A 14,467-nucleotide genomic window follows, 5' to 3' on the forward strand; every position below is an offset into this window, starting at 1 on the left:
TATGGTGTTTTTTGTTTTTTTATAATGTGGAAGTTTTACTGGTAGCATAACACAGTAGTAAAATGGATACCAGTTTTTATTACACCACATCAAATTTAGTGGATCAAAATCAGCAATACAATTTGCGTAAACTGTTGTTTCTTTTTTGTTTTTGTTTTTTTAAAGGTGATTTTAGTTTTTCAGTGTCTAGAGCAGCCTTTCTCAACCAGGATGCTGTCAGGGTCCATCAGGGGTGTTGTAGCTTCCTGACTGAGAGAGGTCGACTGGCTGAGAAGCTGTCACTGAGAGACAGGGAAGTGCTGCATTGGAGAATGGGAGCTGGATTAGGACAGTAATGGAGAGAACATGAATAGCAAAAGGCTACTTTCTATGTCCCACCGACTGCCCCACCTCCTTATACCATGCAGGACTCTGAAAAAACACATTTTACTGTACATGGCACTCGCTCTGTCAGGTATTGCTTGTTTACAAAGGGCTGTGTATGAGTGTGTTTATGTATGTGCATACGTGAGTGAGTGTACATATGTGAGTTTGTGTGTAGGTAGGAAGGTATGTATGTTTGTACACTGTTAGGCCCCATTCAAATGGGCGTACGTAAGCATATGCCCATACGAGGGACATGTTTGCCCACATGGGGATGCACAGGAAGTCCCATTCATGTCAGTTGGGACACAGAGGCTGCACGGACACATCTACTCTTCCCAACTTGACATCCGTGTGGGTCCCCGTATGCAGACAGTGTGTGTTCAGGGAAACTCGCCCACACAGATGTCAAATTGGGAGCAGTGGCTGTGTCTGTGCAGCCACTGCATCCCAATTGACATGAATGGGAGAATATGCACGGAACACCTGTGCATCCCTATGTAGACATACACCTGTGTGAACAAGGCCTAAACACCTGACCACTACACTCTGTACGATCAGAACTGCTTTTCTATGCTGGTGAGACTGCTTTTTTTAGAATGTGCTTCCAAGACTGAAAAATACTTTTAAAGTGTGCCGTGACTTAAAAAAGGTTGAGAAACACTGGTGTAGAGGACTACATTGGTTAAACATCACTTTTTCAAATAGAGGACTTAAAGCGGAGTTCCACTCGCACTGTCAAAAAATAAGTCGGCAGCAACAAAAACTGTAGTTGCTGACTTAAAAAAAAAAAAAAAAAAACCAGCCACTCACCTGTCCCATGATCCCGCTGTGTCCTCCCCACTGCCTGTTTCACCAGTCATCTGGTGTTCCAGGCGCCGGCATCTTCAGTGTGGGCAACTGGCTGTGACAGCTTGCAGCTTCACAGCCGGGTGCCTACTGCGCATGCGCTTCTTGAATGGCCCCATAGACTTCTGGGACAAGTCACGTGTCCCAGAAGACTATGGTGAGGGAGGGTAGGAGGACAGTTTCCACTTCCGATTGCCTAGGCGAATGCAGTGGAAGTGGGAGCGGGTACCTGTCAATTTTGGGTACCCGCTCCGCAAAGATGCCAATCCTTAATCGGGAGCGAGGGACCAGGCTTTAAAGCAGTACTGTCCCTTTTGGGTGGAGCTCCGCTTTAATAACCAAGACATATAACCTCTTTCAATCATTGTTTAGCCTTTTTTGTATTCTCAAAAAGCAAGAGCAGGATTTAAAGAAAAGCAATTATGGCATTAATTCATAGGCTGCGGTTTCTGTCCTTACTTGCTGTTTGCTTAAAATGTAACTAAACCCACAACAGTAAATATCGGCCTGCATATGCAGTAAAGCATGCTTGTTATACGTACTGTGGAACCTAAAGGGTTAATCCTCTGTACTGTGTAAAAAGGCTCTACTATCCTCCCCTTCAATTGTCCCTGACCTGATAAGACAGTCTTTGGAGTCACCCTGCACATGCTCAGTTTGGTGTCTATTGCTGGAAAGTAATTTGAGCTAGGCAGGTCACATGGCATTGACATCACACATTGGAACGTGTATACAGATCCTAAATGACATCCTAGTCCCTCCCTCCATGCCAATCCATTCTCCATGCAGTCAGCACTGGCTGGAAAGAGGGTTGGGCATCTGTGAGCATCACAGGAGACATCAGATTAGAGTGAAGTCTTCTACAAGAACATTCAGCACTCGGCCGGACACTGCTGCGTGATCACTGCATACTGCTACAAAGAACAGGTAGATGGTGGTTTTATTTGAATGTAAAAAAAGAAAAGAATTTATAGGTTGTGTGTGCTGCTGGAGTGTGGATGCATTACTATGATTGTCATGTGTTTAATATCACCATAAAGACATGCATCTTAAAAGACAATGCTTTTTTTTTTTTTCTTGTTAAGCAAACTGTTCCCAGGATTAATCTGGCCACACACTGATCACAATTTTGGGTAGGTCACCATCGAGTGACCATCCCTGCTTTTGCACCTGAGGAGAGGCTTCCGTCTAGTCACTGTGCCATAAAGCCCAGCTCTGGACTGCTGCAATGATGGTTGTCCCATCACACAGGATCTCTGGATGATCTCATTGGGTTCTTGGTCACCTCTTTTACTGAGTCCTTCTACCTCAATTGCTCATTTTGGTCGGGTGACCAGTTCTTGGAAGAGTCTTGGCTGTGCCAAACTTATTCCATTTGAGAACAAGGGGGATCAGTGTGCACTAGGGAGCCTTCAGTGCAGCAGAATTGTTTTGTGTAGCCTTCCCCAGAGCTGTGCCATGCAATAATCCCATCTGATCTCTGCAGGCAGTTCTTTTGAACTCTTGACTTTTGCTCTGGTACAGTATGCATTGTCAGCTGTGAGGCCTTTAATAGAGAGGCATGTGCCTTTCCAAATCATGGCACTCAATTTAATTTACCACAGGTGGACTCCAAGGTGTAGAAACATCTCGACAACAATCAAGATAAATAAAGAGGCACCTAGACTAAATTTCAAGCATTATTGCAAAGGATCTGAATACTTGTGACAATGTGATATTTAAGGTTTTCATTTTTCAAACATTTCTACAGTAAAATTCTGCATAGCAGAGCCAAACACAGCAGTGTGCTTACAGTGTTAAGCACGCACACAGTGAAATGGCACACAGTTAACCCTTTGATCGCATTACATGTTAACCCCTTCCTGCTCTATGCCATTAGTACAGTGTCATTGCTTTTTATTAGCACTGATCACTGTATTGGTGTCACTGGGAATGTCAGTTCCCTCAGTGTCAGAATGCCCGCCGCAGTCCAGCTATAAGTCGCTGATCGCCGCCTTTTCTAGTAAACAAAAAAAAAAAAAAATCCTGTGTGTGTATATGCACACACAACGCCATTTGTAAACCAATTAATTTACACATATTGGGATTTTTTTTTTTCAACAAAGACATGCAGCAAAATACATTTTGGCCTAAACTGATGACTTTTTTTTTTTACTGGACATGTGTAATTGCAAAAATCAAAACAATTTTTTTTTTCTCAAAATTGTTGGTCATTTTAGGTATAGAGCAAAAAATGTATAGGCGATCAAATACCACTGAAAGAAAGCTCTATTTGTGGGGGGGGGAAAAAAAGGATGTAAATTTAATTTGGGTGCACGACCATGCAATTGTCATTTAAAGGAATGCAGACTGCTTCTACAAAAATTTGTGAAATAGGCCACTCTCAGGAGCTCAGTGAATTCAAGCGTGGTACCGTGATAGGTTGCCACCTCTGCAATATCCATCCATGAAATTTCCTTACTACTAAATATTCCACGGTTAACTGTTAGTGGTATTATAACAAAGTGGAAGCAACTGGAAACAGCAACTCAGCCACGAAGTGGTAGGCCACGTAAAATGACAGAGTGGGGTCAGCGCATGCCGAAACGCACAGTGTGCAGAAGTTGCCAACTGCTGAGTCAATAGCTAAAGACCTCCAAATTTCATGTGGTGTTCAGATTAGCACAACAACAATGCATAGAGAGCTTCATGGAATGGGTTTCCATGGCAGAGCAGCTGCATCCAAGCCTTACATCACCAAGTGCAATACAAAACTTTGGATGCAGTGGTGTAAAGCACACCGCCACTGGACTCGAGCAGTGGAGACGTGTTCTCTGGAGTGACCAATCGCGCTTCTCTGTCTGGCAATTCGATGGACATGTCTGGGTTTGGCGGTTGCCTGGAGAACGGTACTTGCCTTACTGCATTGTGCCAAGTGTAAAGATTGGTGGAGGAGGGATTATGGTGTGGGGTTTTTCCAGGGGTTGGGCTTGGCCCCTTAGTCCCAGTGAAGGGAACTCTTAAAGTGTCTGCATATCAAGACATTTTGGACAATTTCATGCTACTAACTTTGTGAGAAAAGTTTAGGGATGGCCCCTTCCTGTTCCAACATGACAGTGCAAAAAGCAAGGTCCATAAAGACATGGGTGAGCGAGTTTGGGGTGGAGGAACTTGACTGGTCTGCACAGAGTCCTGACCTCAACCCGACAGAACACCTTTTGGAATGAATTAGAGCGGAGACTGCAAGCCAGGCTTTCTCATCTGACATCAGTGCCTGACCTCACAAATGCGCTTCTGGAAGAATGGTCAAACATTACCATAGACACACTCCTAAACCTTGTGGACAGCCTTCCCAGAAGAGTTGAAGCTGTTATAGATGCAAAGGGTGAGCCAACTTAATATTGAACTCTACAGACTAAGACACTATTAAGGTTCATGTGCATGTAGTAGGCAGGTGTCCCAATACATTTGACAATATAGTGTGTATGTGTGTGTGTGTGTGTGTATATATATATATATATATATATATATATAGTTGTGTTCAAAATAATAGCAGTCAGACATCACTAACCTGAGCAATCACTGTTTTTGGTAGAAATTATATTTCTACATGGCAAATAATTTACTAGCAGGTGTAGTAGAGTAATAGAAATCCAACAGTCATGACATGCATGCTGCTGATTCTGTGTAATTGAATCACTAATTGAAAGGGGCATGTTCAAAATAATAGCAGTGTGGAGTTCTATTAGTGAGGTCATTCATTCTTTGAAAAACAGGTGGCAATTATTGCCCTTATTTAAGGAAGGAAGGCAGCAAATGCTGGTTACAGTGCATTTCTCTCTGAAATTCTGAGGAAAATTGGTCATTCCAGACAGTGTTCAGAAGAACAGCGTACCTTGATTAAAAAGTTGATTGGAGAGGGGAAAACATATAAAGAAGTGCAGAAAATGATAGGCTGCTCAACTAAAATCGCAAATGCTTTAAAATGGCAACCAAAACCTGAAAGATGTGGAAGAAAGCGAAAAACTACCATTCGAATGGATAGAAGAATAGCCAAAATGGCAAGGACTCAGCCAACAATCAGCTCCAGGAAGATCAAAGGTGTAAAGTTACCTGTGAGTACTGTTACAATTAGAAGATGCCTATGTGAAGCCAAGCTATCTGCAAGAAGCCCCCGCAAAGTCCCACTGTTGAAAAAAAGACATGCTGAAGCGGTTACAATTTGCCAAAGAGCACATTGACTGGCCTAAAGAGAAATGGTGCAACATTTTGTGGACTGATGAAAGTAAGACTGTTCTTTTTGGGTTCAGTGGCCGGAGACAGTTTGTCAGACGACCCCCAAACACTGAATTCAAGCCACAGTACACTGTGAAGACAGTGAAGCTTGGTTGCGCAAGCATCATGATGTGGGGATGTTTCTCATACTACGGTGTTGGGCCTATTTATCGCATACCAGGGATCATGGATCAGTTTGAATACATCAGAATACTTGAAGAGGTCATGCTGCCTTATGCTGAAGAGGAAATGCCCTTGAAATGGGTGTTCCAACAAGACAACGACCCCAAACACACTAGTAAACGTGCAACATCTTGGTTCCAGACCAACAAGATTGACGTTATGGAGTGGCCAGCCCAATCCCCGGATCTTAATCCAATAGAAAACTTGTGGGGTGACATCAAAAATGCAGTTTCTGAGGTAAAACCAAGAAATAGAGAAAAACTGTGGAATGTAGTCCAATCATCCTGGGCTGGAATACCTGTTCACAGGTGCCAGAAGTTGGTTGACTCCATGCAACACAGATGTACAGCAGTTCTCAGAAACAGTGCTTATACAACTAAATATTAATTAAGTGATTCAAAGGAAAGCAAAATCTTCCAACATTTTTCAGTTTATATAGTGAATTTTTGAGTTTGAAAAGAAGAATACAAACACTGCTATTTTTTTGAACAGTCTAATATTCACTTTTCTTCGATGAACAACACAAATTTGATATATTTTTCTTCATGTTTTGATTTAGAATAGAATGTGTAGTGTTTCCAATGCATTTGTGTGTATGGAAATAAAAGCTATTAGAAGGATTTTGAGCTTTATTCACTTTTTTTCAACGCACTGCTATTATTTTGAGCACAACTGTACACACACACACACGTCCAAATATATTTGGACACAGGTACAATTTTTAGGGTTTTTTCCAGGTATTTATCAATACATATTCAAGCCATAGTTATAGAATGGATATGGGCTGAAAGTGCACACTCTCAGGTTTAATTTGTACATCTAAATTGGAGGAAGGGTTTAAGAATTACATCTCTTAAGATTAGCCATCCCCCCTTTTTCAAGGGGCCAACAGTAACTGGACAAATTAATATAATCATCAATAAAATGTTCATTTTTAATATTTTGTTGAGAATCCTTTACTGGCAATGACTGCCGGAAGTCTGGAACCCATGGTCATCACCAAAGACTGGGTTTCCTCTTTTCTGATGCTTTGCCAGGCTCTAACTGCAGCTGTCTTCAGTTGTTCTTTGTGTGTCTTTCTGCCTTTAGTTTTGCCTTCAGCAAGTGAAATGCATGCTCAATTGGGTTGAGATCAGGTGATTGACTCAGCCATTGCAGAATATTCCACTTCCTTTCCTTCAAAAGCTCATGGGTTGCTTTTGCAGTGTGTTTTGGATCATTGTCCATCTGTACTGTGAAGCGCCATCCAATCAACTTTGCTGCATGTGGCTGAATCTGGGCTGACAGTATATCTCTAAACACTGCAGAATTCATCCGGCTGCTTCTGTCTTCTTTCACATCATCCATAAACACCAATGGCCCAGTGCCAATGGAAGCCATGCATGCCCATGCCAGCACACTGCCTCCACCATGTTTTATAGATGACGTTGTGTGCTTTGGATCATGAGCTGTTCCAAGCCTCCTCCACACTTTTTTTTCTTCCTGTCATTCTGGTACAAATTATTCTTAGTTTCATCCGTCCAAATAATGCTTTTCCAGAACTGGTCTGGCTTGTTTAGATGTTTTTTGGCAAAGTCTAATCTGGCTTTTCTATTCTTCAGGCTTATGAATGGTTTACACCTTGTGGTGAACTCTCTGTATTTGCTCTCCTGAAGTCTTTTCTTGATTGTAGACTTTGACAATGATACGCCCACCTCCTGGAGAGTGTCCTTCACTTGTCTGGATGTTGTGAATGGGTTTTCTTTACCATAGAGAGGATCCTGTAATCATCCACCACTGTTGTCTTCTGTGTGCCTTTTTATGTTGCTGAGCTCTCTGGTGCCTTCTTCTTTCCTCAGAATGTACCAAACTGTTGATTTGGCCACTCCTAATGTTGTTGCTATCTCTCTGATGGACATGTGTTTGTCTTTGAAGCCTTACAATGTTTCACTTGCATGAACAGCTCCTTTGAATGCATGATGTTGGGTCACAGCAATAGATTCCAAATGCAAATACCACACTTAGAATCTACTACAGACCTTTTACCTGCTTAACCAATTGCCCTCCAGTAGATTTACACCCCTTAATGATTAAGTCTCTTTTTGCTACTCAGCGCTGCACTTATTCAACTGATAATTGCGCAGTCATGCAATGCTGTACCCAATCGAAATTTACAATTTTTTTTCACAAAAATAGAGCCTTCTTTCGGTGGTATTTGATCACCTGTGCACTATTTTATTTTTTGCGCTATAAATGAAAAAACACAGACATTTAAAAAAAAAAATTTATATATATATATGTATTTTTTTTACTTTCTGCTATAAAACATCCAATAAAACTTTTTTCAAAAATCAAATTTCTTCATAAATGTAGGCCAAAATGTATTCTGCTACATATTGCTAAAAAAAAAAACCCCAAAAGGCATGTGATTGGTTTGCGCAAAAGTTAGAGCATCTACAAATGGCAGTATATATGCTGGAATTTTTTCATTTTTATACTGGCAGTGATCAGTGACTCACACGGTACGCGAGTTTTCACCAGATGTGACCTTTTGCTTTGCCATTTCTCCCACTCATACCAATGGTGAGGCAATACCAACCCACCCCAACTAAAACCAAGGATGGATGATTATTTTATTCCTAATGACACCAGGTAATTTTCCACTCCCACTGGCCACAGTACAGTCCTCCTAAAGCCTGAAGGACAGCAAACTGTCCTTTTGTTTAGAAAGTTTGTACTACAATGTAACTATACAATTAAATCCTTACACCTGCAAGTCAGCTTTAGCCTAGGTTCACACCTATGCAGTTTGCATTTGTTCAGTTTCTGCAGTCATTTTGCATTTTTGCACATGCAGTTTTTTTTGTTTACAGACTTTTTATTTATTAAGAAATAGGCTGCACAAACAGCTTAACAGCATAAGGTATAACATACAACAGAAAAAAAGGCACATCTGTAATATTCATTCCAATAAGGTACAGTTATGTAGAACAAAAAGGTTAAGTACATGAGCAAGGTAGGCAGAGCAATAAGGCCACCAACAGAAAGACACCATCAATTAAATCATGATTATTCATTGGTCAGACAGTAAATGTCTAAGTTTTCCAAACATTAAATTTTTTGTCAAATAAGTGCATCCTATCCAATAACGTATAGTGAATACATTCCATGAGCATCCCCGTATCGACTTTTCGTAAAACTGAGGTCAACGGTACTGTGGGCGACCTCCAATGAAGGGCAATAGCCCATAGGGCCAAGACACAGATGGTGTGAATCAGCCTCAGTCCGTATTCCCGATATCTGGGCTCCCAGTAGGCACGTCTGCATAAACAAATGCACCGGGGCATCAGCCACCGCAGGGGACACTACAGAGATCTTACGCCATATCACTGAAAGGCTTGGACAAGCCCAAAATGTATGTACAAGGGTGCCAGCTAGGACACAACCCCGGACGCAGAGGTGGGATATCTCTGGGAACATGATGTGTAGTCTAGAGGGGGTATAATACCAGCGGGTTAATACTTTAAGGGCCATCTCGCGGACAGAAAGAGATCTAGAGCTCTTACGTATGTTATCCACCATGGAGTCCCAGTCCTCAACAGAGAAGGTGACACCATTATCATCTTCCCATTTCTGTCTATATAAAGGGGGTGAGGGAAAGATAGTTGCCAAAAAAAGGCGGTACAAATCTGAGATAAGACCCCTTCCTCTAGGAGTCATGGCTGATACGTTCAAAAAATGTAATCAGGGACGAAGGTATCAAACCAAAGTGTGAGTTGAAAAAATGTCTTATTTGCCGATAACGATAATATTCGCATAGTGGGATATCGAAAAGTGTTCATAACGTCTCAAAAGTGATATAAGACCCACCTCTTTGAAAATCAGATAATCTAATGAGGGATCGATCGTACCACCAGTGAAATGCCTGTGGAGACAAAAATGCCGCTACGAAATTCGGATCACCAAAAAATGACAAACCTGGTGAAACAGAGAAGACAAGATTTAATTTAAGTTTATAACGGGACCGAAGTATCAATGAGTGGGCAACAATTGAATTATGGGTCGACAACGAGTGTGGAGGTTTTTTTTGTCCATAGTAGACCCGATAAATAGAATGGGCATATAGATTGAGATTCAAATCTGACCCAAGAGATCTGGGAGTTAATAGACGCCCATTGCGATAGTTGTGTAAAGTGGGCCGACAGGTAATAAAGCCAAAATCAGGGAGTCCGAAGCCACCCATTTGTTGCAACTGATAAAGGATGGATGAAGTAAAACGAAGATGTTTATTATGCCAAATAAAATTGTTAATCATCCGTTGAAAATGATCATTAATGCTTTCGAGACCGAGATTGGGAGTGCTCAGAATAAATAATTTCGGCAAAACATTTGTTTTCACCGCCGTGACTCTGCCTAAAAATTAGATAGGATATCCATGCCAGATCTTTAACAAACTAGACAGGTGTGACACACATGGTGGGTAATTAGCTGCAAATAATCCTGAGCATCTAGGTGTAAGATAGATACCCAGGTATGAAATCCGGTCTGTGAACCAGCGAAATGGGAAAGAGGTATGGAGGGATGCACTCTGGGATTCAGTGACATTAATAGGCTTGACAATTGATTTAGTAAAATTTACAGTAAGACCCGATATGGATGCAAAATCATTCAATAATGTGCATAAATTAGGCAATGATCCTAACAGATTAGTAAGGAAAAGCATAACATCATCTGCATACATACATAATTTAAATTGTGAGACCAAAAGTGGGTATCCTGAAATGCCTGGGTGTGTTCTTATAGCAATTGGCAAGGGTTCCAAAACTAGCACAAATAGTAAGGGTGAAAGCAGACAGCCCTGCTGGGTACCTCTGCCCAGTGTAAAAAAGTCAGTGTTACAGCCTGGGAGTCTAATTCTTGTTTGGGGGGAGGCATACAGAGCATGTACACCCGACAGAAATTAATCACTGAAGCCCATCCTCTGCAACAGTGAAAATAAATATGGCCAGAGAACACTATCAAAGACCTTATTGATATCCAGGCTCAACAACAACACTTCTTTAGAGTGCAGGTTAGCACCCTGAATAACATTTATAGTGAGGCATATATTGTCTGTGATAAGTCTATCCGGGATAAATCCGGATTGGTCAGGTGAGACCAAAGAGGAGATAATAGGGGCCAATCTATCTGCCAAAACTCGGCTAAATATCTTAAGATCATTGTTCATCACTGAGATGGGTCTATAGTTTTGAGATAGAAGATGATCTTTTAAGGGTTTAGGTAACAGGGACATGGAAGTAGCTATGTGTTGACGGGAGTTAACATCAGTAAGCATAGAGTCATTCAACTGCCAAGAGTAGGGTGTAGGTGCTAGACCTATGAAGGTGATAGACAGTGCCACAATATTATGGTCTGACCAAGGACCAATGTCCACCTTCATGGAATTGGCCAGCAAAATTTGGGAGCAATAGATAAAATCCAGCCTAGCATAAGAGTCATGTGGCTGGGAGTAAAATGAGTAGTCCCTTTTCCCACATTGTGTGCCCTCCAGCTGAAATATTTCACATTTTTTGATGAGGGAATTCAGAAAGACCGGGGAGGAGGGTGAGGATGAACTTCTGTCTAGGAGGGGGTTAGCCACCAAGTTGAAATCACCTCCCAACAATAGATCGGGGGACAGGAACTTATCAAGCACATTAAAGAAATTTAAAAAAAGGATGCTTGAGCCGAATTCGGTGCATAGACATTGGCTATTGTGAGTTCCCTACCTGAAATGATGCCTTTAATAATGATAAATTACATGTTGAACATCAGATAGAAACGAGTTGTGGAGAAAAATCGCTACACCTCTGCTTTTCGTGGAATGTAAAGTATAAAACCCTTGCTTATAGGATCTGTGAAAGAACATGGGATGGTTGGTGCCTGCAAAATGGGTTTCTTGTAAATGGATAATCTTCGCCCCTAGGCATCTATATTGAAAGAAGACAGTTTTGCGCTTATTTGGAGAATTGAAACCCTGGACATTATGGGATATACAATGAATTACCATTGCTAAGCATAAGAGAAATATTGTCAGACAACATTATCGTATCCATCTGAGCTGTATCAAAAAAGTTGGTCTTATCTGTGGAGCATTCGGATCTATAACTTTTAAGGTGAAGTCTGTCAGCATCATTTTATGGAATAACCCAGCCACAAATTTGCAGCAAGGAATTCCACAAAGTTGTATGTGACTAATAGCATGTACCATAATTATCAAAAAAACAGAAACATAAAACAGTAGTAGGGTCCTAAGAACCCCTATGGCTAAAGAAATCATAACAAACCATGGATCAGGTAGGCTAGCTGCCTCAACTGAAAAGACAGAGAAAATATTAAAGGGTCAACTGGTCACAAACCCCGTCGCCGCAAAACATGGGATGCAGAGCGGCCACTCCATATCAGGGCAGTGACTTCTGTGGCCATGCTCGGCAACAGGGTGGGGTTACGCATCAAGGAGTCCTATAGGATCTGCATGCAGGCTGTGAGTTAAGGGTCTGAGAGCCCATTAAAAAATTTTGCACATCCTAACAGCTAAGGGATAAGACAAAATTAACAGACATATATAATTATGATGAGTCTTCCACATGTCTCAGCATCTTATCAAAATAATGAATAATAGTCAAAAGAGCAAAACCCTTTCATCCCGGTTCTTGTCTGACTCTACTTCTTTCCTGTCGTGGAGATGGAGTGTTCCAAATAGGGGATATCCGAGGGGTAGAAGGTGGGCGTTGAGGTGAGGGAGTGTCCACCAGACCCAACTTTGCCAGAAGAGTTGTGGCTGTATATGTGCTGCCATTGTGTGGAACTATCAGCTTAAAGGGAAAACCCCATTTGTAACTAATTTGGGCCGAGAAAAGAGCAGATGTGATTTCCCGCATTTTCCAGCGTTTCTCCAATGTGGCCGGAGAGACATCAGGGAAAATTTGCAGAGTTGAGCCTTCAAAGGAGATCACAGGGGTGTTGCAAGCAGCTCTGAGTATATCTTCTTTTATAAGTAAATCTTTCATACAGAGAACAATGTCACAAGGTGGTTTATCATTAGGAGGCTTTGGATGCAGAGCTCTATGTATCCGATCGCATGCAAAGGATCTAGTGTCGTGGTCCTGAAGGAGGGATTTGAACAATTTGATTGTAGCCTGTGAAAGATCTGTTACCGTCTCTGGGACTCCCCGAATGAGTAGATTGTTCCTATGATTATGATTATCAAGATCCTCAACCTGCGCCTGCAGCTTTGTAAAGGCCGTTTGTAGATGGTCATGATCTCTGGAGAGCTCACCATAGGCCAAGCTGAGCTCGTCATGTTTTGTTTCCAAGCGATCTGTTCTAGAACCCCGCGCAGCTATTTCCTGAGAAAAGACGTTTGTACTTTTATGAAGCTCCGACTGGAATTTAGCGGCCAGGTTAGTGTACATAGTGTAGGCCTCAATTATATTTGATAAACCATATAAGAATGGAAGGCCTAATCAGCTTAGGTACAGGCCTCAGAAGAGAAGCAGCCTCCGTCGCAGTACCAGAAGAGATGCAGGGGCCATCACCACCCAGACCTCAGTGCCAGAGTCCTATGAGGGGGGGGGGGTTGTGGAACACCCGGACTCTCACCCCCCAGGTGCTTGCCAGTTGTAATATGTCCTGGGTCTGGCTGTCACGGCTTAGAGAAGACCCTGGGCCCTGTGGGGGCTGCACCACCTCAGGTAGGAGCTCCTGGGCTCTGTATGAGTAGGCCCCAGCCCACTGCAGTCAATTGGGGAACCACCTCCGAGAGCCTCCCCCAACTGCCAGCACGCCACGCAAGGTCTGGAGGCGGAGCGGCGGTGCTTTGGGCGGCTCCGATGGCAGGAAAGTCCATTGGCTGCACTAAGCTGCAGTAGGCCGTGGGATCGTGGTGCTCTGGAGAGGGGCCGGAGCCACTCAGCTCCCCTCCTCTGGTAGTAGGCAGAGGTAACGGGACCTCCGATTACTATGATTAATCCTCTGTCGCCAGGATGGCAGCGGATTAGCAGAAGAGGCGACGGAGCTCTGGATTATGCGGCTGCTCTGGTCGCCATCTTGGACACGCCCCCCTGCACATGCGTTTTTGACACAGCTTGCGGTTTTTTCCAATTTCTGGCTGGGCAGAATAAAACGAAAAACGCATCAAAAACGCACTACATGCTTTTCTGCAGCTTGTCCATTGAAGTCTATAGAAACAAAAACGCAACATTTTTAAAAAGGTCCCTAAGCCCGTGTGCACCCTGATGCGGTGCTGCACATCACACGTGATTCGCACAGGAATCCTGTGCGGTGCAATTTGAGCCATACATTTTGTATGGCTCAAATTGCACCACATCTGCACCAAAAAAGTGCAGGACCCTTTTTGATGCGATCTGATTCTGCACATTGCTACGCAGTTTGAAAACTGATTTCGGGGTGTTGTTAACTTAACCACTTGCCTACCGGGCACTTTTACCTCCTTCCTGCCCAGCCCAATTTTCAGCTTCCAAAGCTGTTGCACTTTGAATGACAATTGTGCGGTCATGCAACACTGCACCCAAACAAAATTATCTTTTTTTTTTTTAGATAGTTTTCTTTTGGTAGTATTTAATCACCTCTGGGTTTTTTAATTTTTTTGCTAAACAAACTAAAAAAAGGCTGAAAATTGTGAACAACCCCCCCCCCCCCCCCCGTTTTTTTGTAGCTTGTTATAAAATTTTGTAAATAAGTAGTTTTTATGTTTCCCTGATGTGCGCTAATAAGGCTACAATGATTGATGATGGGCATTGAAAGGCAGCACTGATATTTGGCACTGATTGGCAGCACT

This window comes from Staurois parvus, unplaced genomic scaffold, assembly GCF_062004578.1.
Source record: "Staurois parvus isolate SC_StPar_1 unplaced genomic scaffold, SC_StPar_1.0 ptg000058l, whole genome shotgun sequence".
In the NCBI taxonomy this organism is placed as follows: domain Eukaryota; kingdom Metazoa; phylum Chordata; class Amphibia; order Anura; family Ranidae; genus Staurois; species Staurois parvus.